Source organism: Schistocerca cancellata, chromosome 6 (genome assembly GCF_023864275.1).
Source record: "Schistocerca cancellata isolate TAMUIC-IGC-003103 chromosome 6, iqSchCanc2.1, whole genome shotgun sequence".
NCBI lineage: Eukaryota > Metazoa > Arthropoda > Insecta > Orthoptera > Acrididae > Schistocerca > Schistocerca cancellata.
The window spans coordinates 270069993-270079176 of NC_064631.1; positions in this window are offsets into that span (position 1 = coordinate 270069993).

The window sequence follows — 9184 nt, forward strand, 5'->3', positions numbered from 1 at the left end:
GTCGCACTTTGGAGATGGAGCCTTACCCCATCTTCTGGCATGATTGGTCTTTAATCTGTCAGACATTGTCCATGTTCTGTGCAATTAGTCAAAGGCAGGAGGTTTCTTTCCTGTGCAGGGCATGTTCTGGCAATGTGGAGGGCAAGCCTTTGTGCAGTCTCGTTCCTATGAACATGTGAAGTTGAACTGAGACATCTGCAGTTCCTTTCCTGTTTTCATAGATGGTTTTCTCGATCGAAGTCGGTTTCTTTCTAGAATAAGCGCATCTTGATGGTTAGGGAGTTTCGGGTTGCCTTGTATGCGTTTAAAGTGGCGGAGTAGAGGTGCTTTTTGTCGAAGTCCAAGGGCTGTATGTGGCTCAATATGGTCAGCGATTCGACGGGGGTCGATCTTAGAGTAGCACTGATAATTTTCAATGTGTTGTTCAGCTGTGCTTCGAGAGTTTGTGTGTGTGCACTATTGAGCCATAGAGGGGCATCATAAACCACAGCAGAATCGTCTAGTTCAAATGCTGGTTTGAGCAGGGTTTCAGAAGCGCAGTCCCAGGTTGTTCTGCACAACTTGAATAAGTTGTTGTTCCTAGTTCACATGTTCGCAGTGGTGTTTTCCAGATGCTTCTTGTAGGACAGTGACTGGCCCAATGTAATTCCTAGTTGTTTCGAGTGCTGTTTGCGGTGAAGTAGTCTGTCACCGCAATAGGCCTGGGGCTGTCTATTCGCACTCTGTTGCACAAATGAAAGGAAGCTGCCCTCGTGGGATTTGGCATCAGTCTCCATCACCGAAAGTGCACTACTGGCCATTAAAATTGCTACACCAAGAAGAAATGCAGATGACAAACAGGTATTCATTGGACAAATATACTAGAACTGACATGTGATTACATTTTCACACAATTTGAGTGCGTAGATCCTGAGAAATCAGTACCCAGAACAACCACCGCTGGCAGTAATAACGGCCTTGATACGCCTGGGCATTGAGTCAAACAGAGCTTGGATGGCGTGTACAGGTACAGATGCCCATGCAGCTTCAACACGATACCACAGTTCATTAAGAATAGTGACTAACGTATTGTGACGAGCCAGGTGCTCGGCCACCATTGACCAGACGTTTTCAATTGGTGAGAGATCTGGAGAATGTGCTGGCCAGGGCAGCAGTCGAACATTTTCTGTATCCAGAAAGGCCCATACAGGACCTGGAACATGCGGTCGTGCATTATCCTGCTGAAATGTAGGGTTTCGCAGGGATCGAATGAAGGGTAGAGCCATCTGAAATGTAACGTCCACTGTTCAAAGTTCCGTCCATGCGAACAAGAGGTGTCCGAGACGTGTAACCAATGGCACCCCATACCATCATGCCGGATGATACGCCAGTATGCCTGCCAGAGTGGCCGAGCGGTTCAGGCGCTACAGCCTGGGACGGCGCGACCGCTACGGTCGCAGGTTCGAATCCTGCCTCGGGCACGGATGTGTGTGATGTACTTAGGTTAGTTAAGTTTAAGTAGTTCTAAGTTGTAGGGGACTGATGACCTCCGCTGTTAAGTTCCATAGTGCTCAGAGCCATTTGAACCCTACGCCAGTATGGCGAAGACGAATACGCGCTTCCAATGTGCGTTCACCGCGATGTCGCCAAACACGGATGCGACCATCATGATGCTGTAAACAGATTCATCCGAAAAAATGACGTTTAGCCATTCGTACACCCAGGTTCGTTCGTCGTTGAGTACACCATCGCAGGCGCTCCTGTCTGTGATGCAGCCATGGTCTCCGAGCTGATAGTCCATGCTGCTGCAAACGTCGTCGAACTGTACGTGCAGATGGTTGTTGTCTTGCAAACGTCCCCATCTGTTGACTCAGGGATCGAGACGTGACTGCACGATCCGTTACAGCCATGGGGATAAGATGCCCGTCATCTAGGCTGCTAGTGATACGAGGCCGTTGGGATCCAGCACGGAGTTCCATATCACCCTCCTGAACCCACCGATTCAATATTCTGCTAACAGTAATTGGATCTCGACCAATGCGAGCACCAATGTCGCGATACGATAAGCCGCAATCGCAATAGGCTACAATTTATCAAAGTCGGAAACGTGATGGTACGCATTTCTCCTCCTTACACGAAGCATCATAACAACGTTTCACCAGGCAACGCCAGTCAACTGCTGTTTGTGAATGAGAAATCTGTTGGAAACTTTCCTCATGTCAGCACCTTGTAGGTGTCGCCACCGGCGCCAACTTTGTGTGAATGCTCTGAAAAGCTAATCATTTGCATATCAAAGCATCTTCTTCCTGTCGGTTAAATTTCGCGTATGTAGCACGTCAACTTCGTGGTGTAGCAATTTTAATGGCCAGTAGTGTATATTCCCAGTATTAGATACTAAGATGGCTGCCGTGCTTACGTATGAATGCGGTTGGAACAGATGTTAGGATATATAGTTCGAATAAATGTGATCATTCCTGTAACGATATGCCAGGAGTCGTTATTTCGGAGACCCAGATTGCGTGGGCGAGCATAAGGGAAGAAAATTAGACGGCGCCGACCTTCGCGGCATGACATTTTCGTCATCGGAAATGTCATCACGAGGTCTGAGTGACAGTATGAGGCGCAGGACAACTGCGCAGTGTCAAGACACGCCGCCGCTGCTGCTCTGAAGCGCAACGTTCCGCTGCGGACTTTACCCACTGGGGCGCCCCGCGTATTCAGTGCTGCCGCTGCCCTTATCGGCTTCCCAACCCTGGCTGTCGCTGAATACAGTGTTCCGCCTCCGGCAGATGACTTCCGGCACTGAGCAATGCGTCACCACTGTCCTCTGTTGGAATGACAGCGATACGGTAAAGCGTGTGTTACAAACAAGGGTATCATTAGCGCTCCGATAACAGCCACAGTTCCGCGTCTAAATATCCTATTTGATCAAAGTATCAGAATACCGCCGCGTATTGCGGAATTGACTACTAGATGTCACGAGAGGCAGACCCACCCATAAAAAAGGAGGCGAATAATATTTTGTTGTCAATTAAGGTCGGAGAGCTCAGTGACTTCGAATGTGGACTAACCATTAGATGTCAACTGAGTAACAAATACGTCAAGAACATATCAACACTTCAAAAGCTGCCCTAGTTCACTCTCGGTGATGTGATTGTGAAGTGGAAAAGTGAACGAATCACTACTGATAAACCAAGAGCAGACAGACTTCATGTACAAACATAAAAAAAGTGTTGCATCACCCCGGTTCCCAGAACTCCTGAAGATAGATGTTGACTGTGGATATTGTATTACAGACACTGTCCCTTTGACTGTTCAGAGATGTCACTAAACCCATCCAAAGATGTAAACAACCCTGCATAATCAGCGCATATTACACGGAGGGTTTCAGGCAGCCGATCAGTTCCAGTCATTCCACCAGGAAGTACACGGCTCGTGTTGTCTGTGGTTCAGCCATGCCTGGACGGTCAGTATCGCGGTTCGATCGCGTCCGCATTGTTACTTTGTGCCAGGAAGGGTCCTCAACAAGGGAAGTGTCCAGGCGTCTCGGAGTGAACCAAAGCTATGTTGTTCGGACATGGAGGAAATACAGAGAAACAGGAACTGTCGATCACAAGCCTCGCTCAGGCCGCCCAAGGGCTATTACTGCAGTGGATGACCAATATCTACGGATTATGGCTCGGAGGAACTCTGACAGCAACGCCACAATGCTGAATAATGCTTTTCGTGCAGCCACAGGACGTCGTACTACGACTCAAACTGTGCGCAGTAGGCTGCATGATGCGCAGCTTCACTCCCGACGTCTATGGCGAGGTTCATCTTTGCAACCACGACACCGGTACAGATTGGCCCCACAACATGCCGAATGGACCACTCAGGATTGGTATCACGCTCACCGATGAGTGTCGCATATGCCTTCAACCACACAATCGTCAGAGACATGTCTGGAGGCAACGCGGTCAGGGTGAACGCCTTAGACACACTGTCCAGCGAGTGCAGCAAAGGAGGGGTTCCCTGCTGTTCTGGGGTGGCATTATGTGGGTCCGACGTACGCCGCTGGTGGTCATGGAAGGCGCGTAATGGCTGTACGGTACGTGAGTAACATTCTACAACACATAGTGCAACCGTATCGGCAACATACTAGCGAGGCATTCGTCTTCATGGACCACAATTCGCGTCCCCATCGTGAACATCTTGTGAATGACTTCCTTCAGGATAACGACATCGCTCGACTAGAGTGACCAGCATGTTCTCCAGAATATCGAATATGCCTGGTATAGACTGAAAAGGGCTGTTTATGGAGAATGTGGTCCACCAACCACTGTGAGGGATCTACACCGAATCGCCGTTGAGGAGTGGGACAATTTGGACCAACAGTGTTTTGATGAACTTGTAGATAGTGTGCCACGACGAATACAGGCATGCATCAATGCAAGAGGACGTGCTACTGGGTATTAGAGGTACCGGTGCGTACAGCAATCTGGACCACCACCTCTGAAGGTCTCGCTGTTTGGTGGTACAACAAGCAATGTGTGGTTTTCATGAGCAATAAAAAGGGCGGAATTGGTGTTTATGTTAATCTCTGTTCCTATTTTCTGTACAGGTTCCGAAACTCTCGGATCCGAGGTGATACAAAACTTTTTTTAAAGTGTGTATTAATGGACAAGTCCTGTCGAGTAGTACAGATGTTGTTTGGAAAAAATCGCATGAAATGAACGGAAGGAATCACTCGTAAGTTACCATGACTATATGTAAGGAGTTACAAAGAACATGATAGAATAGTCGAGCAGCTCTTCATAAGCCATTTATTTCTCTTGTCAATGCTAAGCCACACTTGATGTAATGTAAAGAGCGACTCGCCTGGTAAGTGGAAACGAGTGATTTAGAGTGATGGATCACGCTGTACCTTGTGACAATCCCATGGGAAGGTTTGGGTTTGATGAATACTTGCAGCTGAAATCATTAGTGCCGTCTGCGGTACGGGGGTGGGTCTCTTGGCCCTTCAGAACACGCTAAGTACTGAACGATATGAACACACTTTACAGCATTATGTACTGGTACAGTAGAAGAACAATTGGGAACGAGGATTGTATGTATAAGTATGACAGCACAGTAACATTCCTGAAATCGACTAGCGTAACGCTAAGTCCCAAGATGTACCCAATGGACCACTTTTGGGATGAATTAGAACGTTGACTTCGCTTCTGACCTCAGTTTCCAATATAACTGCCTTCTCTGGTTTCGGCTCTTGAAGAACAACAGCTGCCATTCATCCGCAATAGGGTTGGCATATTGGAGAGTGATATATCGAAATGCCGATACATTGCAGTCAGTTACGCGATATTTTTAATAGGTACCTGTCCAGGCAATATATCGGTAACTCCGATATCTTGGGCGATATAATCGCATGATTTTATTATTATAACCATCAGTTAACTCATAATAGAGGAAACTCAGCTCTACTTTCCTTTTAATATTGAAACATTTTCAATATAAGACGGATTCCACAGTCTTTTACTTTCTTAGATAAATTTTGAATATTTCTAAAGGAAAGTTGGTAGAAATGTTTGAAATATGGAAGTTAATAAAAAGAGAATAACTGTAGACAGGGAACATACTTCTCCAGGCTTGTCAGTATATTTGCGAATGCCAGTCCACGGACCGTTAGGAGATAACCCATCCACTGTCAGGATGCAAATATCTACACCTAAACTATGTGATGAAGAGAGCAAGCAGAGGATCAAGTAGGTAAAAAGACGAGGGCTAGTAGAACTCCTTGGGTACCAGAAGAAATATTGAACTTAATTGACGAAAGGAGAAAATATAAAAAGGCAGTAAATGAAGCAGGCAAACAGGAATACAGACGTCTCAAAAATGAGATTGAGAGGAAGTGCAAAATGGCTAAGCAGGGATGGCTAGAGGACAAATGTAAGGATGTAGAGGCTTATCTCACTAGGGGTGAGATAGATATTGCCTACAGGGAAATTAAAGAGACCTTTGGAGAAAAGAGAACCACTTGTATGAACATCAAGAGCTCAGATGGAAACCCAGTTCTAAGCAAAGAAGGGAAAGCAGAAAGGTGGAAGGAGTATATAGAGGGTCTATACAAGGGCGATGTCCTTGAGGACAATATTATGGAAATGGAAGAGGATGTACATGAAGAGGAAATGGGAGATACGATACTGCGTGAAGAGTTTGACAGAGCACTGAAAGACCTGAGTCGAAACAAGGCCCCGGGAGTAGACAACATTCCATTAGAACTACTGACGGCCTTGGGAGAGCCAGTCCTGACAAAACTCTACCATCTGGTGAGCAAGATGTATGAGACAGGCGAAATACCCTCAGACTTCAAGAAGAATATAATAATTCCAATCCCAAAGAAAGCAGGTGTTGACAGATGTGAAAATTACCGAACAATTAGTTTAATAAGTTACTAACGCGATTTCTTTACAGACGAATGGAAAAACTAGTAGAAGCCGAACTCGGGGAAGATCAGTTTGGATTCCGTAGAAATATTGGGAACACGTGAGGCAATTCTGACCTTACGACTTATCTTAGAAGAAAGATTAAGGAAAGGCAAACCTACGTTTCTAGCATTTGTAGACTGAGAGAAAGCTTTTGACAATGTTGACTGGAATACTCTCTTTCAAATTCTAAAGGTGGCAGGGGTAAAATGCAGGGAGCGGAAGGCTATTTACAATTTGTGCAGAAACCAGATGGCAGTTATAAGAGTCGAGGGGCATGAAAGGGGAACAGCGGTTGGGAAGGGAGGGAGACAGGGTTGTAGCCTGTCCCTGATGTTATTCAATTTGTATATTGAGCAAGCAGTAAAGGAAACAAAAGAAAAATTCTGTGTTGGTGTTAAAATCCATGGAGAAGGAATAAAAACTTTAAGGTTCGCCGATGACATTGTAATTCTATCAGAGACAGCAAAGGACTTGGAAGAGCAGTTGAACGGAATGGACAGTGTCTTGAAAGGAGGATATAAGATGAACGTCAATAAAAGCAAAACGAGGATAATGGAATGTAGTCGAATTAAGTCGGGTGATGCTGAGGGGATTATATTAGGAAATGAGGCACTTAAAGTAGTAAAGGAGTTTTCCTATTTGGGGAGCAAAATAACTGATGATGGTCGAAGTAGAGAGGATATAAAATGTAGACTGGCAATGGCAAGGAAAGCGTTTCTGAAGAAGAGAAATTTGTTAACATCGAGTATAGATTTAAGTGTCAGGAAGTCGTTTCTGAAAGTATTTGTATGGAGTGTAGCCATGTATGGAAGTGAAACATGGCCGATAAATAGTTTGGACAAGAAGAGAATACACAGAGTACGCGAAAGAACTTGCCCCCCTTCTAACAGCCGTGTACCGCAAGTCTCTAGAGGAACGGAAGGTTCCAAATGATTGGAAAAGAGCACAGGTAGTCCCAGTCTTCAAGAAGGGTCGTCGAGCAGATGCGCAAAACTATAGACCTATATCTCTGACGTCGATCTGTTGTAGAATTTTAGAACATGTTTTTTGCTCGAGTATCATGTCGTTTTTGGAAACTCAGAATCTACTATGTAGGAATCAACATGGATTCCGGAAACAGCGATCGTGTGAGACCCAACTCGCTCTATTTGTTCATGAGACCCAGAAAATATTAGATACAGGCTCCCAGGTAGATGCTATTTTCCTTGACTTCCGGAAGGCGTTCGATACAGTTCCGCACTGTCGCCTGATAAACAAAGTAAGAGCCTACGGAATTTCAGACCAGCTGTGTGGCTGGATTGAAGAGTTTTTAGCAAACAGAACACAGCATGTTGTTATCAACGGAGAGACGTCTACAGACGTTAAAGTAACCTCTGGCGTGCCACAGGGGAGTGTTATGGGACCATTGCTTTTCACAATATATATAAATGACCTAGTAGATAGTGTCGGAAGTTCCATGCGGCTTTTCGCGGATGATGCTGTAGTATACAGAGAAGTTGCAGCATTAGAAAATTGTAGCGAAATGCAGGAAGATCTGCAGCGGATAGGCACTTGGTGCAGGGAGTGGCAACTGACCCTTAACATAGACAACTGTAATGTATTGAGAATACATAGAAAGAAGGATCCTTTATTGTATGATTATATGATAGCGGAACAAACACTGGTAGCAGTTACTTCTGTAAAATATCTGGGAGTATGCGTGCGGAACGATTTGAAGTGGAATGATCATATAAAATTAATTGTTGGTAAGGCGGGTACCAGGTTGAGATTCATTGGGAGAGTCCTTAGAAAATGTAGTCCATCAACAAAGGAGCTGGCTTACAAAACACTCGTTCGACCTATCAGTGTGGGATCCGCACCAGATCGGGTTGACGGAGGAGATAGAGAAGATCCAAAGAAGAGCGGCGCGTTTCGTCACAGGGTTATTTGGTAACCGTGATAGCGTTACGGAGATGTTTAACAAACTCAAGTGGCAGACTCTGCAAGAGAGGCGCTCTGCATCGCGGTGTAGCTTGCTCGCCAGGTTTCGAGAGGGTGCGTTTCTGGATGAGGTATCGAATATATTGCTTCCCCCTACTTATACCTCCAGAGGAGATCACGAATGTAAAATTAGAGAGATTAGAGCGCGCACAGAGGCTTTCAGACAGTCGTTCTTCCCGCGAACCATACGCAACTGGAACAGGAAAGGGAGGTAATGACAGTGGCACGTAAAGTGCCCTCCGCCACACACCGTTGGGTGGCTTGCGGAGTATAAATGTAAATGTAAATGTAAATGTAAATAGAAGCTTTCGAAATGTGGTGCTACAGAAGAATGCTGACGATTAGATGGGTAGATCACATAACTAATGATGAAGTGTTGAATGGAATTGGGGAGAAGAGGAGTATGTGGCACAATTTGACATAAAGAAAGAACCGGTTAGTAGGACATGTTCTGAGGCATCAAGGGATCACGAATTTAGCATTGGAGGGCATCGTGGAGGGTAAAAATCGTAGAGGGAGACAAAGAGATGAATACACTAAGCAGATTCAGAAGGATGTGGGTTGCAGTAAGTACTGGGAGATGAAGAAGCTTGCACAGGATAGGGTAGCATGGAGAGCTGCATCAAACCAGTCTCAGGACTGAAGACCACAACAACAACATGTGATGAAAAGTATCCGGACACTCCCGAAAACATACGTTTTTCATATAAGTTGCATTGTGCTCTCCCCGACTGCCAGGTACTTCATATCAGTGACCT